The following is a 20,811-nucleotide window of genomic DNA, read 5'->3' on the forward strand; positions in this document are numbered from 1 at the left end:
AGCGCACTGCGCTCTCAGGGTTATTAATGCAGTCTATCGCGCTGCCAACATGCAGACACATAAACATGCTACTTACATAGCCCCCCCTGCTCCTCTCAAAAAATTTTACAAAGTGTTTTGGGCAGCGGCCAGCTCCTCTCAAAAAATTTTACAAAGTGTTTTGGGCAGCGGCCAAGACTAATTTGTTAAAAAAATTTATATTAACGATATCAAATAGATCAGATGCACACAATTAGCAATTTACTATTGGTCAATAAAGACAAAAATAGTCCTCACAGTCCCTAAAGACAGTCTTAATCATTCATCAGAAGAGTGGTCTATGACAGTTTTATGCACAAAGTCTGAGCAGTTAAAGAAAATGCACACGTAAGTAGTGGACCTCCATGCAGCCTTGAAGAAGTAGTGTTGTACTCCCAACGGAAACACAGTGCTGACTTGAAATGAAGGCATGAAGGTTGGTAATATGCCACAACAGAGCAGATCCACAGCAGAGTCAGTCGAAGTCTTGAAGAATATTGGTAGAATTGGTAGGTCACCAGAGAGCAGACCCTCAGCTTTCCTTGTAGAGATTATTGTAGTAATGGCCCACCAAAGGTGCAGACTCACTGTAGTCCTTGTAGAGATGGCCAGCAGCCATCCTTTCCAGCTGTGAGGGTGTACGATCACAACTGAAGAGTCGTGATGACAGTGTAGCAAGTCCATGAACCACCACTTGTGCACTCACAAATATTTTTTTGCAATATCCTTAGAACCAGTAATGCTGTTAACTAGTCCCTTGCTGAATTATCATCACACGTGCAAGCACTAACACAGTCGTATAATTTCTGATATTAGCTACATACAATATGACCAACAGATATTTTATACATATTCTATGACCAACAGACAAAATGTGTGCAGTTAAATGAATCCCTACTATTTACTTAACTTGAAGAACTGGTGTTTATACAATTTCAATTTTACAGCATACGAATTCGATCACAAATGTAAAGAAAACACCGTTACCGTAAGGAACATGATGATACAGATAACATTTGTAATAAAACAGGCTTTAGAAAAGGAATAGAAATAAACATATACGTGAGTATTACAGGAATTATGACATAATACTGTCTGGCTGGTGCAGTTCTTAAATCTATCACAGCTGTGACTGGAACATCGGACATCGGAATTTTTGATGAACTACTTAGTGTGGGTTCTCTCGTGTTCTTCTGCGTCATTGTTTTTATTTGGCTTTGTGAGAAGGTGGACTGATAGTATTTTTGTTCTTTCTGATAATCTTTTCCTACCAGTTCTCTGCGTTGAAATTTGGTGAAGCTTTCTTTTCATCCTGTTATATATTCATTTCCTTTAATGACGTTATCTACTGTTCTTTGAATGACATGTGTGTTTATATTGTGTTTGCGTCCCTTTTAGAGTAACTCTTCTTCCAGTTTGTGAACTTTGTTTCTGTTCAGTTAGTAACTCTTTCATGATATTATGCTTTGCATGTTGATTACTGTTGTTCCTATTGTATTGGTTTGCTTACAATAGTTTCTTTAGTTTCTGTTCTTGTTTCTCAAGCTTCTTTTCTATTCTTGTATCTGTGCGAGACGTCACCTGCTGAGAAATGGTACAATGTATGGCAGATTGTTTAATGTGATTGCCTAGCTGTACGCAACAAAATCAAAGATATGAATATACTTTATACAGTTAATACTTCTCTCATTATATATCTCAGTGTACAACCACAAACCAACTGAAGAAACAACGAAAATAATACAAAGACAAACTTTATCCCACAAACACAGACATAAGCAGTCTCAATCACTTTGAAAGTAATTATAAAACCAAATTATTTCGAATGTAAAAATGAATTCTACATTCAACAGGAAGGACTCTTCCTGGGATCAACCATTAGTGGCCAGATGGAAGACATATTCCTTAATCAACCTGAAAACAATATCTTTGAAGAAATAATAAAAACAAAGTAGAGTAGTGTATTGGTACTACTCTATCGATGACATAATGTACTTCGAGGACGAAACATATGACCAGATACTACAGCTACACAGAGACATCAATACTGCCCACCCAAATATACACTTCATCCTTGAAACTGGAACAGACAAAAAAATGAATTTTCTAGGCATTACAGCAGAAAACAAAAACCACAAACATCGGTTCAGTATTCAGGAAGCCGACTTCTACCGATAAAATTTTTCATACCATTTGTTTATTTATTTGCTATTTTCTTTTATTCTGTTATCTATGTAAAAGGACAGACCGAACCTTGCACATGATTTGGCTTGTGATATTTAACACAATTTCAAATGTGTCAGTAATAAATAGGCATTGTGCTATTTAAGGAAGGAGGTGGGGAATCTAGATAGAGTAACTACATTAAAACGAAATAACAATAACTAAAAAAGTCTCCATACTGTTACTTAGCCATCCGATGCACAGATACCGTTTCATCTCGAATCCAGAAGGAGTTCAAAGCTCCTGACAGTCCACAAGCAGACCAGCATCAGATACCTCCAGCACAGATTGAACAGAACAGTACGGAGAATGGGAGTTATGCACAAAAACTAGACATAATCGGACAATAATTCTCATTTACTGTTCCGTCCCAGTTGCAACTGAAATGGAACAACAAATTAAAAGTATCTTAAATATCGGTACAGTTGCTGAATCTGTCAAGACAGTTATGCCGGCTGCAGCTGTAATCAGATGCATTGCCGCAGAAAATGGTAGCAAAATAAAACATTGTTAGCATATTGGACCATAAAATAAAAAACACTACTGACACCGAGAACAGAGAACAGAATAATGGCACATCATACCGGTAACGACAACACAACAGAGAACACACATAGCACACATGATGAAAAATCTACAAACAACAGGAAAACATGGCACAACTGGCATTCAGAACTAAATAACACACAGAACAGGGAACATTACGAAAACACAAGGAATGCATTTGGCCTATAGAGCGGACAACACACAGCAGAAAATATTTTAAAAATACCTTACACCACCATAGATAAATTCAACAAAGCGGGGATGTACCATTTAACAGGCACATACAAGTTAAACTTGAAAACTGTGATTCAGTATACATAGGACATACATGTAGAAATTTCAGGAGAAGATACTCGAAACATATAAGGGCACTGAAAAGTGACAGCGCACATTCGACATTTGCAGACCACCTCAGTAAAAACAACCACCACCCTTGTGGCATAGATACAGACCTTCAGATCCTAAAACACAGCAATCATTTCTACGATTTTTAACAATAGAAGAAAATTACCTACCCAAAAAATCACACAAGGCAAAAACGTGACCAATGGCCAAACAGTACTCTGCAACAAAACATTATTCAACACTCTGAATGAGCTATCGTACAACACCAAATAAAACACACGCTGACACATACACACACACACACACACACACACACACACACACACACACACACACACACACACGCACACACAAAGTTGACGGCCGTCAAACCAAGAGAAAACAGTGAAACAAACGACGCTAAAACGCTCGTCAGAACCGTAAATAGCGCAGTGATATGTGTGTCGAAGCCTCAGCAATATATTCTTTCGGTAGGACGGATCTTCAAACCAGTGTCCTGCAATCCAGATTTAGTTTTTCCGTGATTTCCCTAAATCGCTCCAGGCAAATGCCAGGATGGTTCCTTTGAAAGGGCACATCCGATTTCCTCCCCTATCCTTGACACAACCCGTGCTTGTGCTTAGTCTCTAATGACATCGATGTTGACGGGACGTTGAACTCAATCTTCCTTCCTTCCTTTCACAGCAATATAACAAGGCGCAGATTTCACAAATGAGCAGGCGAAGACGCGAGTAAAAGCTATTACAATACGAAACATAACCTAATGAATAATAAATCACACCAGATAGTTCTCCATCCCAAAAGTTTACAAATTGTTACTGAAACGTCCCCTTTGAACAATTCTACATGACTGTGCTTAAACTGACACACAATATTTTGTTAGCGCAACGCAATCTGACTTTCAAAATTCCCTACAAAAGAATGGCCCTGACTAACATTAAACTATACCTTTCACAAATCACTTACCTCACAAAAATCTTCGCTGCTCAAGCTACTGCAATACAGCGAGCGCCACTGCTGCCAGCTAAATAAAAGATTCAAACTATGGAAGGCACTAACTACTGATAGGGATAGTTAGCAAATGAAAGATATTAATAGAGAACAAACAATGTATTTACCTTGATATCATCATATATAAATATAGCAGTTCATGACAAATTTCAAAACTCCGCCATCTCTCTCCCCACATCCACCACTGCTGGCGGCTCACCTCCAACTGCGCAACGCTACGCGCTGTTCACAGCCAGTTGCCTAACACTACAATGGCGAGTATTACAACAATGCAAAGCAGACACAGACCGCCCACAGCACAGCCAGTGATTTTCATACAGAGGTGGCGTTACCAATAAAAAAACATAAACAGCCTACTTACATATGCAAAGCAGACACAGACTGCCCACAGCACAGCCAGTGATTTTCATACAGAGGTGGCGTTACCAATAAAAAAACCTAAACAGCCTACTTACATAGCCCCCATGCTCCCCACAAAAAATTTTACAAATTGGATTGGGCAGTGGCCAATACAGATTTGAAAAAAAATTTTCATAATTACAATAACAAAGAAATCAAATGCACACACTTATTGATGCAATGTTGGTCAAAAGCTAAAATTTTCTCACAGTCCATCAAGATAGTCCTGATCATTCGTCATAATAGTAATTACAGTTTTTTTTCCAAAGTCTCATTAGTAAAAGAAATTGCACACAGAAGTAGTGGATTTCTATGCAGTCTTGAAGAAGTAGTGTTGTCCTTCCAACGGAAAGACAGTGCTGACTCTTGACATGCAGACGGGTAATGGGCCACTACAGAGCAAACCCACAGCAGAGTCAGTCGAAGTTATGAAGAATATCGGTAGGTAGGTCATCACAGAGCAGACCCACTGTAGTCCTGTTAGAGAGTATGCTATTGGTGGGACACCAGAGGTGCAGACCCACTGCAGTCCTTGTAGAAATAATGGTACCGGTGAGTCAGCAAAGGTGTAGACCCACTGTAGTCCTTGTAGAAATAATGGTATTGGTGGGTCATCAAAGATGCAGACCCACTGTAGTCCTTGTGGAGATGGCCAGCAGCCATCTGTTGTGACTGTGCAGGTACACAATCACCATTGAAGAGTCTTGCAGATAATGTAGCAAGTCCACAACCACCACTTGTGCACTCACAAAGATTTTAGAATTGTCCTCAGAACCAGCAATGCTGTTATCCAGTCCCTTGCTGAATTATTAACACACGTACAAACACTATCAGTCCCTACTTCTCACATATTGTCCATATACTATGACCAACAGAAACGTGTGCAGTGAAATGTAACTTAATTTGAAGAACTGGTGTCTATACAATTATAAATTTACAACATGAAAATAAAATTACAAAGGTACAAAATAAATCATTAAAGAACATAACAATACAGATAACATTTGTAGTACAGGCTTTACAAAAGAATCGAAATAACATATCCATCAGAGTTACAGGAATTGTGACATAAGTAAATATATAAAATAATGAGAATAGTTTTCGAAACATTAATTTCACACATGAACATTGAAACAGAACAGAATTGTAAGCAACTTTACAAAGAAAATAACATATTATTCATGCAACTTATATTTGAGGATAACAGTATTCCTCCTCATAGTGAATATAGCTTAGTACTAGAAAAATTCTACAACATAAATCGTATTAGCTAAACACATAAAGACAGGAAAAACACAAATACACAAGAGTACACACACATATAGCGGAATAATACAAAAGGAAAGGACAGGGTTTGTTTTACTGCAGTATTTTTTATGGAGATCTCCCTTTGTTCATGATTATTCCCAAAAGTACTATCTATACCTGCTTTCTGTACTTTTTTCGTTTAACTTCTCAATGCATTTCTTCCAATTCATCGCAACTCATTCTCTTATATAGTCTACCCCCTCTTAAGCTAACTTAAATCTACTGAGCTCAGATGCTAAACTAAGGGACGAGGCAATGCAGCAGCACATAACAAGTAACACAAACAGCAATGACCAAAAAAATGGAAAATTGAAAAGCAAGCTACAGTAAATCTAAATTACCAAGCAATGCAACATTACAACTAATATGAGCCAATGTGCAGCAACAAGAAAAATAAATGAGTAGTAAAACTGGCTTAGCAGAATAACACAAAGTCAAATTCAGTAACACTATGCCTGGCAAACAGCAGTTTATATCTAAACATGACATAGCTCAAGCAAAAAAAAATAGTACACTAAAAATAACAATGCAGATAAGGGAAATGTATAATCACATCTTAATACCTATGTAATTAAAGTGGTGCACCACAACAACGTATTGTAAAAAAAATATTACCATGTACTTGAAAAGAAAATTATGTGTCCAGTTACTGTTACTAGTCCCTTCTTATTGTTCTTTCCTTTCCAAGTGCTCCTTTTTTTAAAGAATGTGGATTACAAAATTATCATTTAATAGACCTGTTGACAGAAAGTGTTCACATTAGCAAATGCATCTAAGTTTATTTTATAAAACTAATGCTGTAACACAGCTGGAAAACAGGTATCAAATGAAATAAGCAATTACGCAAACCAAAGCATACAAATATCATTCAATAGTCATGTGACATTTCATAAGTTAGTAGAAATTCTCTCAACTCTCGTAGAAAGACGCTTGTCGTAATCAGGTGTGCAGATGTAAAAATATTTCTCGTCATTTCATTAGGCATTTCAGTAAATAACATAAATTACGAGCTCCACAGTATGCTTTCGACAAGGAAATGTCAATAGCGAGGATAATGGCCTCCCCTTTTTTTTTCTACCTGTGCCGCTGAAAGGCTAATGGCTTTTTTTTCGGGCTGCTGTCGCCCAGGTGGGTGCCCACGACGCATTACGTGCAGGTGGTCACTTAACTTTCTTACGGAAATATTTACGACAGCAGTTTCCGCTACAGTGACAGTCTCACATAAAAATATTTCTCAGGTCAAGAATTAGCGTTGCAAATCTGTAGAAAGAAAATCCTATGAATATGAGTGTCCAAATAAAATATTCGTCAGCATTGTGACACAGTCACGCATTTACGCACATTTCGTAACGATTCTTGGTTTCCAACATACTTCTTATTCCTCATATACGATAGCATCATCTTATTGATCATAAACATATCTCAACAGCATAGTACACATCGTCGTTGTAATAATATCATAACATCTCAGTCAATTCTCAAAATCGTCGTAGCTTCCTCCAATAATTTCAAAACCTAAAAAAAATTCTCTGCTCATTTCAATAGTGTCATCTACCTCAAACATACTTTAAATTCATGCTCCCTTACCAAATATATCATTCAAAGCTCTCATAGTATCACAATGGTTCCGAAAAAATATGAACAGTTTACAAAGTACAGACAAAATACAGTTTCACAAGCGTGAAGTTATCCAACTGCGTAATTACGTAAACATCTGTCACTGATGTAGTAAAAAAATGTTTATCTCTCAGTTAAATGATCAGATAGCTGTGTAATTTGTGTGTTAGAGAAATATGGTACCGATGTGTAAAGTTGTATAAGCAAATACCATATTAGCTAGGGTTCCTTGTGGTTGCCACACACATGGTACACAAAGTAAGCGTGTACCCCCCTGAGGATTAATGTAATTATACCCTCAGGTGTTACAGATTACAGCAATGGAATGAAATGTACCACGGAAAACTTTCTTTGTAATTCAAAAATCTTTAAAAATAAATATTTTAAGTACAAAATCAATCACTCAAATACGTGTCCTGTAGCACTAAATCTGCGTCTTGTTGCAACATAATCTCTGTGGAAGTGTCGTAGTTATTTTCCTCCGAAAGCTAAGTTCTGCAGAAGCCAATGTACTTACCTCATGATAAACAAAAGTGAAATGCTTTACGTAGAGATATCTTAGTTATTACGCTTATTGTTGTGATGATGAAAGTACTGTGCTGTAACGTATTGTTGTGCTATGGAAAGGCTGTCTCCTTGTAGCTATACCACAAAAGTTACTAATAAAACATGTTTTGATTTCCAGAAGAATTCAGAAAAACTGTGCAGATATAAAACAGATACACCGCAAAAGCAACATTGTAATTTGTCACTCATTTGTAGCGTCGTGATAAAACTGTGTAGTTGTCACTTAAACTAACCTCTGTGTCGTCTGGTATCTCACAGAAAGTACATTAAACCCAGAATGTATTTTCACGTAAACCAAAATGTTGCATTAAAATCTCATTAGCAGTACTGGTAAATGTTCTAAGTATGTAAGCCTTATAGTCGTTCCATAATCGTGCAACTAACAAGCAAGAATGTACACACACAATAACACTGTGACGTCTGTTCACTATAACAATGCATTCGTCATTTCTGTTTAAATAAGTTCTCTTGGTTCTTGATTGGATATTTAACTTCAAACATTGTTGTATGTTAACAGTTTCTAAGTCTGACAAAGCATACTAGAAATGTGAAGTGAAAAGTTTTATGGCAAAGACAAAGTTAAAAAGCAGAATATCTCTCAATAAATGGTTTTACATGTGAAATGTGGTGTAAACCTTTACTCTTCCTAGTGCACAGAGTTTCAACTTCAAAGCGATTATCATGTTGTATACATCGGTAAAGAATGCTAAAATTTTTCTCAAGGCTAGCGTCTTATGTTATTTTTCTCGGAGCCAGCGGGCGCAAGCGGCTGCCTGCTGTGCGAGTCATTGTCTGTCTCTTTGTTGGCGCGCGTCGTTATTGGGATTAGGAGACCTAATTTCTACAAATTCACGTTGTCGAAAGTGCCCTGCTCTGTTTGAATCCCGCCAGTTCTGATGCAATTCAGGTGTGTTGTTACGAGTATATCATCTGTCGTCATGTCGGTGGATTCCGTTGTTTCTTCCTTGTCCATCACGTTGTGGAGAATTTCTCCCTGAGTCGTAACTGTGCGCCGAACTGTTGCATCTGAAGTTATTCTGTCTCCCTTGATAATAATTATTTTGGTTCCCATATTGTCTGTTTCTATGGCTGTCTCTGTGATAGTCATTACTATGGAAATGCGATCTTTCTCTGTAATTAATTTTACTCTGCCAACGGTTATCATACGGGTGGTGTCTGTTTTGATCATGATTTACGTTGTAAGAATAGCCTTGTCGTGTCCAGTTATTATTTCTTTCATCGCGGAATTGGGACGGATGTGACCTGTAATTGTTGTGCTCCTGCGTTCTGCGATTGTCAGTGTCACTTTCCAGTTCTTGTAACAGTCCCTGAAAAGCTTCAATGTCGTCTTTGCAACGTCCTGCCAAAATAATATGTCGTAAATGTTCAGGTAATTTGATTAAGCAAATGCGGATGAGTTCTGAGGGTCTGTATGGATTTGAAAGATACTGATTCTTATGCAACATGTCTTCAAAATATTTCATAAGACTGGAAAATTCAGATTGTTCGAAACGTTTCATCATTATGATGCTATGTTTTACTCGGTCTTGTGTGGCTTGAGACCAATATGCTGAGAGGAAGGCATGGTAAAACTCTCCTTCACTGTGGCAATCGTGAATTACCGATCGCATTCTTACAGCTGGTTCATTCTCCAAGTAGCCACACATAAATTCTAATCTGTGTTCTAACGACCAGTTGGGAGGAAAACAATGCGAGAATTGATGGAGCCATGCTTGTGGATGAATGTCGTTGCCAGAATTCTTAAATGTTTTGAATTTACGTGTAGTAATGAACAGCTTATAGTCAAAATCATCGTGTCGCCAAGTCGCATATCGGTCATTGTTAGGTCGTGTCGGCCGTTCCATCTCAAAATTCGGTGCACATTGCCAATTTCTTTCATAACTTCCGAAATGCCCTGTGTTATTATTTTGTGGCTGTTCCGTATTTCTGTGTCCCTCTTCCTGTATTGGGGCGCGAGTATCCTCTGAAATACGTAATTCTTGTATTACCTGTGTCAGCTGATCTTGTACTTCCCGGATTTCTCTTTTGTACTGTGTATTGATTTGATTTTGATTCTGTTTGAATTTTCTAATTTGTTCATACTCTTCTGTGTCAGTGAAGGCTACAGGTCTTGTGTCATTCAGATCATCATCTACCTTTGTAGATAAGTTAGTGACCTGATCCGAAAGTTCGGCTACTTTCTCCGATAGTGAACACATTTCCTCAGTGTGTTTTTCTGAACCAAGTTTCAGAGTGTCCATTTGTGTTGAAATCGAATCTACTGTGTCCTCTAAGTTTTCCTGAGTTATTGCAAGTTGCGTAACCGAATCGGTAGATGCAACTGAGTCAATTTTAGCCCACAAGGTCTCATGATTTTCATGAACAATGGCTTGCAGTGTAAGTAGGCTGTTTAGGTTTTTTTATTGGTAACGCCACCTCTGTATGAAAATCACTGGCTGTGCTGTGTGCAGTCTGTGGCTGCTTTGCATTGTTGTAATACTCGCCATTGTAGTGTTAGGCAGCTGGCTGTGAACAGCGCGTAGCGTTGCGCAGTTGGAGGTGAGCCGCCAGCGGTGGTGGATGTGGGGAGAGAGATGGCGGAGTTTTGAAATTTGTCATGAACTGCTATATTTATATATGATGATATCAAGGTAAATACATTGTTTGTTCTCTATTAATATCTTTCATTTGCTAACTATGCCTATCAGTAGTTAGTGCCTTCCATAGTTTGAATCTTTTATTTAGCTGGCAGTAGTGGCGCTCGCTGTATTGCAGTAGCTTGAGCAGCGAAGATTTTTGTGAGGTAAGTGATTTGTGAAAGGTATAGTTTAATGTTAGTCAGGGCCATTCTTTTGTAGGGAATTTTAAGAGTCAGATTGCGTTGCGCTAACAAAATATTGTGTGTCAGTTTAAGCACAGTTATGTATAATTGTTCAAAGGGGACGTTACAGCAGTTCTTTTATGGCTGCTTCGTGATTCTGTAATGCATTTTCATGCCGCGAAAAAATAGGTTGAAAATGCTCACAAATTTGTGTTTTTACGTCATTACAGACTTTTTGACATTTCGATTCAATATTATGTAACTCAGTAGTTAAATCTTCACGTGTTTGTTCAAGTGTTTGTTCCAATGAGTCTAACTTTTTAAGATTTTGTTCCACTGTGTCTAACTTTTGAAGCTTTTGCTGTGTTTGTCTCTGATTTTGTTCCATTGTGTCTAACTGTTGCTGTGTTTGTCTCTGATGTTGTTCCATTGTGTCTAACTTTTTAAGATTTTGTTCCACTGTGTCTAACTTTTTAAGATTTTGTCCCATTTGTCTCTGATTTTGTTCCATTTGTTGCATTAATTGCAATAATAATGTATTAGTGTCTGGAATCTGTTTCTCTACGCTTTTCGGCAGTGCATTTGCACCGGCAACATTCACATTTTGACAAGCAGAAAATGTGTCTTGACTTATTTGAGAAAACGGTGATGACCCAAAACATGAATCTACAGTATTTGCGAAATTGTGTCCTGTCATTTCGGATTCCTGAGGCGAGCTGTTGCCGACCGATCGATCGATAATGCTTCCCTGTTCACTACCTGTTTCACTGTCTACACCATTGTTTGCAGCCCGCTCCATTTCCCTATGCACAATTACCAAATTACTTACTCTGAACATCAGTTAATTCATTACTCGGTGGCGCTAACACACTGCTTTCATTTTCACTGTCATTTCTCAGTTTACTTTGGAGCCTAGTATTACGTTTTTCACACGCCATTATTGTCACAGTATTTCACACGACAACACAGAAAAACACAATTTGAAGATCAAAAATAAGAGAACACATTAACATAGCACTGAAAATAATATCTAGTTAATTGCAGCTGCGAAATACTTGGTGCAAATCTACATGCATGCCACAACTGTTTTACTGTACAACAATGAAAGACTGCAACTACAAAGGAGATTTTCTCTACAATTACGCGCTAGCAATAAACAATAGCTACACTAATTACACAAACTACAAGAAAAAATCAGAAGATTCCAGTGAGGTATCCTCGGCTAAGGGTCGACATATGAAACGTCCCCTTTGAACAATTCTACATGACTGTGCTTAAACTGACACACAATATTTTGTTAGCGCAACGCAATCTGACTTTCAAAATTCCCTACAAAAGAATGGCCCTGACTAACATTAAACTATACCTTTCACAAATCACTTACCTCACAAAAATCTTCGCTGCTCAAGCTACTGCAATACAGCGAGCGCCACTACTGCCAGCTAAATAAAAGATTCAAACTATGGAAGGCACTAACTACTGATAGGGATAGTTAGCAAATGAAAGATATTAATCGAGAACAAACAATGTATTTACCTTGATATCATCATATATAAATATAGCAGTTCATGACAAATTTCAAAACTCCGCCATCTGTCTCCCCACATCCACCACTGCTGGCGGCTCACCTCCAACTGCGCAACGCTACGCGCTGTTCACAGCCAGCTGCCTAACACTACAATGGCGAGTATTACAACAATGCAAAGCAGACGCAGACTGCCCACAGCACAGCCAGTGATTTTCATACAGAGGTGGCGTTACCAATAAAAAAACCTAAACAGCCTACTTACATTACCTATGTCCGCAGATCAGTCAAACTACTGGAAGACAACAAAAATATATTCGGTACACATATAAAAACCAGCCACAGATCAGGACTAGCCAAACAGATCAATGGTAATGCCAATAAAGAGCCTTATGCCACGATTTTTTTAGCGGGCTGTATATTTTAAAGAATGGATGACAAATAAAAAAATTTAATGGAGAGACAATATCTTGACATATCTTATGTTTTGCAGATAACATGGTGTACTAATTTAGACCTGTCGTTGATTTCGGTTGGCAGCAACAGGGCACACACAATGGAAAATAAAAGGTAAGGCACATAAAAAATTCAAATAACAACAAAATCCGATGTAACGTATTTCCTAACCTAAATGTAATCTGGATCTACGGATTTCGGAAAAATGAAAGAAAATGCCCATTGTGGGTCCCACAACCATTGTGAACGTGTTTGACTATTCAGTAAAACAACAATTGTGTACTTGCAAGAAGGCGGACTCATCCTTAATTCATTATTGTTTTCTGCAGGCACGAGAACTGAGCTCAAAATCGAATATGATAGTCTATGTGAAGTTAATATAACTACGTACCCATGTTAAAAGTTCAGTGATGGTTATATGTTTGTGGTTTCTGGTGGGCAGAACTCAGATAATGGAGGTTTACTTCATGTAGACAGTAAGGATGACACATAAAATAGAATTGCTGATTAAATCATTGGTGCCGAGCGTCCATTAGAGGTCAAGTATAATTATAATGATGATCTGTTTGCTAACGTGTGTTGCAGTTATTTAGCGCCACACGTTGTGCGTGATGAAGAAGAAAGTATTAGTGAATGTCATTAGCAAACGAGCGCTGAGCATATGGAGTTGGTCAAGCGAATTAGAGATTTTATATGAGGATTCGTGTTAGAGAAATTATACGAGGAGAATCGAAGCTGAAAGAAAATGATGCCAGCGGCATATGAATGTGATGTAGATCTGTCTCCAAAAGAGTTTATTGGCGCGAAAATTGCCTTCGAGATGAGGGAATCATAGCAGACAGTACCGGTACATAAAGAAAACAGTTTTGTAGATAGAATATTACGTACAATCAATGGAGGTCTGGTAAAGAAGCAGTATCACATTCATAAACAATGCTATATTCCAGGAGTAAAAGACATATTAAGTAACGAGGAACACGTTAAGGTAAAACGAGGGTAAAATGTTGTGCGTTATGTGCAGTGAGATACTACAAGCAGACTTTTGGTGAAACGCTGCAGGATTCAGTTTCGTCCTAGAAAATATTGTGATTCGAGTGAAGCCAGACAATGCAGTCAATTGTATGCTGTATCATGTCAGACAGCCACTTCCATCACGGAATTTTTGGCCTCAGAAGGCATTCCTGTTGTTCTACAGCGTCCCTGCTCACATGACCTGAGGTCTTTTGACTTTTTTTCGTTTCACGAAATTGAAAAATATTTTAAAAGGACGTCGTTTTGAGACTACCGAGAACATCCAAAGCAATGTAACTGGCATGGTAAAGGCCCTACCAGCTGAAGCCTTTCAGCGCTGCCACAAAACCTGGAAACAACGACTCTGCCGGTGTGCAGCTGCCGAAGGGAATTACTTTGAAGGGGACAATATTAAAAGGTCCCGATTTCGAGTCTCGGCCCAGCACACAGTTTTAATCTTCTTGGAAGTTTCATTCTGGGGACCATATTGTTGTTTGAAAGAGAAAAAAAAAGACTGGTAAGTAAAAACTTAGTCACATTAGTTCTGTCACACACCTTGTATCCACCAAGATTCGCTGCCACACCATAATTACAGCCCGCACTGGACCGCTGTGAGCAGCTGCACTTTGATTATAACTACTCGGAGTAGGACAGAATAAGTCATTACAATTGAGTTAGGGAGACATCCAAATCATTGGGCTTATTTTAAAATAGTCGCAATACAAAACTGTAGTATTAGTAGGGGGAGAGTTTTGTGCCTTGATTCTTCCCAGTCACCTTCAGTGTACTACATGTTTAACATATTTCCTACTCCATTTCTAAATGACCGAAATCACTTTTTATGTGTTCTACATCTACATCTACATTTATACTCCGCAAGCCACCCAACGGTGTGTGGCGGAGGGCACTTTACGTGCCACTGTCATTACCTCCCTTTCCTGTTCCAGCCGCGTATGGTTCGCAGGAGGAACGACTGTCTGAAAGCCTCCGTGCGCGCTCTAATCTCTCTAATTTTACATTCGTGATCTCCTCGGGAGGTATAAGTAGGGGGAAGCAATATATTCGATACCTCATCCAGAAACGCACCCTCTCGAAACCTGGCGCGCAAGCTACACCGCGATGCAGAGCGCCTCTCTTGCAGAGTCTGCCACTTGAGTTTGTTAAATATCTCCGTAACGCTATCACGGTTACCAAATAACCCTGTGACGAAACGCGCCGCTCTTCTTTTTATCTTCTCTGTCTCCTCCGTCAACCCGATCTGGTACGGATCCCACACTGATGAGCAATACTCAAGTATAGGTCGAACGAGTGTTTTGTAAGCCACCTCCTTTGCTGATGGACTACATTTTCTAAGGACTCTCCCAATGAATCTCAACCTGGTACCCGCCTTACCAACAATTAATTTTGTATGATCATTCCAATTCAAATCGTTCCGCACGCATACTCCCAGATATTTTACGGAAGTAACTGCTACCAGTGTTTGTTCCGCTATCATATAATCATACAATAAAGGATCCTTCTTTCTATCTATTCGCAATACATTACATTTGTCTATGTTAAGGGTCAGTTGCCACTCCCTGCACCAAGTGCCTATCCGCTGCAGATTTTCCTGCATTTCGCTACAATTTTCTAATGCTGCAACTTCTCTGTATACTACAGCATCATCCGCGAAAAGCCGCATGGAACTTCCGACACTATCTACTAGGTCATTTATATGTATTGTGAAAAGCAATGGTCCCATAACACTCCCCTGTGGCACGCCAGAGGTTACTTTAACGTCTGTAGACGTCTCTCCATTGATAACAACATTCTGTGTTCTGTTTGCTAAAAACTCTTCAATCCAGCCACACAGCTGGTCTGATATTCCGTAGGCTTTTACTTTGTTTATCAGGCGACAGTGCGGAACTGTATCGAACGCCTTCCGGAAGTCAAGAAAAATAGCATCTACCTGGGAGCCTGTATCAAATATTTTCTGGGTCTCATGAACAAATAAAGCGAGTTGGGCCTCACACGATCGCTGTTTCCGGAATCCATGTTGATTCCTACATGGTAGATTCTGGGTTTCCAAAAACATGATACTCGAGCAAAAATCATGTTCTAAAATTCTACAACAGATCGACGTCAGAGATATAAGTCTATAGTTTTGCGCATCTGCTCGGCGACCCTTCTTGAAGACTGGGACTACCTGTGCTCTTTTCCAAACATTTGGAACCTTCCGTTCCTCTAGGGACTTGCGGTACACAGCTGTTAGAAGGGGGGCAAGTTCCTTCGCGTACTCTGTGTAGAATCGAATTGGTATCCCGTCAGGTCCAGTGGACTTTCCTCTGTTGAGTGATTCCAGTTGCTTTTCTATTCCTTGGACACTTATTTCGATGTCAGCCATTTTTCCGTTTGCGCGAGGGTTTAGAGAAGGAACTGCAGTGCGGTCTTCCTCTGTGAAACAGCTTTGGAAAAAGGTGTTTAGTATTTCAGCTTTACGCGTGTCATCCTCTGTTTCAATGCCATCATCATCCCGGAGTGTCTGGATATGCTGTTTCGAGCCACTTACTGATTTAACGTAAGACCAGAACTTCCTAGGGTTTTCTGTCAAGTCGGTACATAGAATTTTACTTTCGAATTCATTGAACGCTTCACGCATAGCCCTCCTTACGCTAACTTTGACATCGTTTAGCTTCTGTTTGTCTGAGAGGTTTTGGCTGCGTTTAAACTTAGAGAGAAGCTCTCTTTGCTTTCGCAGAAGTTTCCTAACATTGTTGTTGTACCACGGTGGGTTTTTCCCGTCCCTCACAGTTTTACTCGGCACGTACCTGTCTAAAACGCATTTTATTACTGCCTTGAACTTTTTCCATAAACACTCAATATTGTCAGTGTCGGAACAGAAATTTTCGTTTTGATCTGTTAGGTAGTCTGAAATCTGCCTTCTATTGCTCTTTCTAAACAGATAAACCTTCCTCCCTTTTATATATTACTACTAACTTCCATATTCAGGGATGCTGCAACGGCCTTATGATCACTGATTCCCTGTTCTGTACATACAGAGTCGAAAAGTTCGGGTCTGTTTGTTATCAGTAGGTCCAAGATGTTATCTCCACGAGACGGTTCTCTGTTTAATTGCTCGAGGTAATTTTCGGATAGTGCACTCAGTATAATGTGACTCGATGCTCTGTCCCTACCACCCGTCCTAAACATCTGAGTGTCCCAGTCTATATCTGGTAAATTGAAATCTCCACCTAAGACGATAACATGCTGAGAAAATTTATATGAAATGTATTCCAAATTTTCTCTCAGTTGTTCTGCCACTAATGCTGCTGAGTCGGGAGGTCGGTAAAAGGAGCCAGTTATTAACCTAGCTCGGTTGTTGAGTGTAACCTCCGCCCATAATAATTCACAGGAACGATCCACTTCTACTTCACTACAGGATAAACTACTACTAACAGCGACGAACACTCCACCACCGGTTGCATGCAATCTATCCTTTCTAAACACCGTCTGTACCTTTGTAAAAGTTTCGGCAGAATTTATCGCTGGCTTCAGCCAGCTTTCTGTACCTATGACGATTTCAGCTTCGGTGCTTTCTATCAGCGCTTGAAGTTCCGGTACTTTACCAACGCAGCTTCGACAGTTTACAATTACAATACCGATTGCTGCTTGGTCCCAGCATGTCCTGACTTTGCCCCGCACCCGTTGAGGCTGTTGCCCTTTCTGTACTTGCCCAAGGCCATCTAACCTAAAAAACCGCCCAGCCCATGCCACACAACCCCTGCTACCCGTGTAGCCGCTTGTTGCGTGTAGTGGACTCCTGACCTATCCAGCGAAACCTGAAACCCCACCACCCTATGGCGCAAGTCGAGGAATCTGCAGCCCACACGGTCGCAGAACCGTCTCAGCCTCTGATTCAGACCCTCCACTCGGCTATGTACCAAAGGTCCGCAGTCAGTCCTGTCGACGATGCTGCAGATGGTGAGCTCTGCTTTCATCCCGCTAGCGAGACTGGCAGTCTTCACCAAATCAGATAGCCGCCGGAAGCCAGAGAGGATTTCCTCCGATCCATAGCGACACACATCATTGGTGCCGACATGAGCGACCACCTGCAGATGGGTGCACCCTGTACCCTTCATGGCATCCAGAAGGACCCTTTCCACGTCTGGAATGACTCCCCCCGGTATGCACACGGAGTGCACATTGGTTTTCTTCCCCTCTCTTGCTGCCATATCCCTAAGGGGCCCCATTATGCGCCTGACGTTGGAGCTCCCAACTACCAGTAAGCCCACCCTCTGCGACCGCCCGGATCTTGCAGACTGAGGGGCAACCTCTGGAACAGGACAAGCAGCCATGTCAGGCCGAAGATCAGTATCAGCCTGAGACAGAGCCTGAAACTGGTTCGTCACACAAACTGGAGAGGCCTTCTGTTCAGCCCTCCGGAATGTCTTTCTCCCCCTGCCACACCTCCCACTCTACCACAGGTGAGGGATCAGCCTCAATGTGGGCAGTATCCCGGGTAACTACAGTCGTAGTCCGATCGGGGGATACGTGGGACGAGCTGACCGTCCCCGACAAACCCCCACCCCACAGTGATGCCCATTGGCAACAGCCTCAAGCTGTGTGACCGAAGCCAACACTGCCTGAAGCTGGGAGCGAAGGGATGCCAACTCAGCCTGCATCCGAACACAGCAGTTGCAGTCCCTATCCATGCTAAAAACTGTTGTGCAAAGAACGTCTGAATTAATCTACAGAGAGCGCAAACAAATCGACACAAAGTTTAAACGGTTATTAAAATACAAGATTGCCTAGTAAATGCAGTAATGCTGCTACTTGCGCACTGCTGACACACTGCTCGGCGGCGGAAGGAGACTACGCGATCTTTTCTGCGGTCTTTTTCTGAAATTACAAAAATTATTGTGGAAAATTGAGGCCTTTCCAAACTTAAAAACATGTTCCAAGGTACAAGACCTTCTGTGTGAAGGTAAAAGATGGGGTATGACCGATGAAGTGTGGCCTTACTGTCCATACATTGTATAACTAGCTTCAAAACTCAACATAATTATAATAAAATCTGTGTGATGGTTAGAATTCCACGAGCTTTCGACTGAACTCTCCTCGGACATCTTCAAGTGGTAAATGACTGTCATGTCGCCGTTGCTTGTGACGTCACTGGTGTTCTCTTCTTCGATAACTGTGGTAATGTTTTCGTCTCATGTTCATCGCGCCCGCCACACCCTCGCTTTCGTCGTGTTCCAGGCTGTGAAGAGCTGCAAGCCGCCATCCTTCCTGATGGCGTTTTCAGATATTTTTATTTCTACCGCTTCCTTTGTGACGCTATCCCAAAATCCCTTCCTCTTCACGATGACAAATGTTTCGTCGAAAAGAATTCAGTGTCGATTTTCTAAAGCGTGTTATGCCACAGCATATTTTTCAGGATATTGTAGGCAGAAGCGCCACAGTGCGTACTGTTTGATCTACTTAGTAGCAGCCACAGTGACATGGTATTTTGTACACGCTTGGTATTCGAAGCCCTAGATCGTCCTTCACAGTGATCATGAGCAGTCATATTTCTGCTAGTGGCTCAATACTGATGAGATGTTGTGTCTTTTCAGTAGGCGCCTAATCTTTCCCCACACTGTGCCACAGAAAGGCAAAAACGCAAATTTCTTGTTCTCCTCTCTGGTGGTGTTTTTCCGATGTGTCTCACCAGAAATAGCCTGTGATCACTAGCGGTGATTGTAGTCGTTCCGCTAGAAGACTTTTCGGATGTGGCTTAGTTCTTGGGCAGATTTTTAGCATATAGACGACTTTAGCACGGTTGACGAGGGTGTTCAGAAAGCCATATTTTTGTGCCAGATTGTGGTGTCTAAGAGCATGCAGACACCGATCCATGTGTGTAGATTTCCTATACACACTGTGGCTGAGGTGTGCAATGGTTTTGCAGCGAACGAAGACGTCATAGCAAGGCAATGCACCACTGTCTCTACTTCCGCCGTAAACCTAATATGGTCGTGAATGGCGTTCAGGCGTTCTAAGAATTCTCACAGTTCCTCACTTTCGTGGGGCCAGATGATAAAAGTGTCTTCGACGTAATTATAAAAGCAACTTGGCATATCTGGAGCCACGTCCAATGTGATGTCATCAGATTTCTCCATAAAATGTTATCTATTAATGGACCTAAGGACTTTCCATCGCCATGCCGGCAATCTCGTCGAAATACTGGCTGACATATAGGAAATATGATAGTGTCAACGTGTGCTTTAAGAGTCCCAGAATTGTACTATCGAGTAATAGGGAGAGATGATCTATGCATTCATTGACAGAAACACACGTATACAAGGAGACAACATGAAAATAGACCTCTATATCACCTTGCTCAAGATACAATCGTTTAATTCGGTTGATAAAATCATTGGTGCTCTGCATGTGATGCGTACAGTGGCCACCAGATGTTTTTCCAGTCGGTAAGTTGGTTAACCAATAAGGTTCACAGTGGGGTGAAGAGGAGAATCCGTTTTGTGCATCTTTGGTAGCCCATAATGCATAGGTGGTCTTGGTATCTCAGAGAGGAAATAATAATGGCCCCTTTCAATAATGACTGTTTTAGAACATCTGATGGCTTCCTCATTATTCTTGACATTGGATCCCATGGCAGGTTCCAGTAGCTATCCTTCTAAAGTCTCAACGGACTTTTAGCATCGTAGTCTGCTTTATCTAGAATTATGGATGCATTGCCCTTGTCTGCAGACGAAATCACGTTGAGAGGGTAGTAGTAGGTGTAAGTAGGCTGTTTATGTTTTCTGTATGTAAGTAGGCTGTTTATGTTTTCTCTATGTAAGTAGGCTGTTTATGTTTTCTCTATGTAAGTAGGCTGTTTATGTTTTCTTATTGGCAACGTTACGTAGCGCTCAATATGAAAATCACTGGCTGTGCTGTGTGCAGTCTGTGGCTAGTTTGCATTGTTGTCTGCCATTGTAGTGTT

This window comes from Schistocerca piceifrons, chromosome 3 (assembly GCF_021461385.2).
Source record: "Schistocerca piceifrons isolate TAMUIC-IGC-003096 chromosome 3, iqSchPice1.1, whole genome shotgun sequence".
NCBI classification, from domain to species: Eukaryota; Metazoa; Arthropoda; class Insecta; order Orthoptera; family Acrididae; genus Schistocerca; species Schistocerca piceifrons.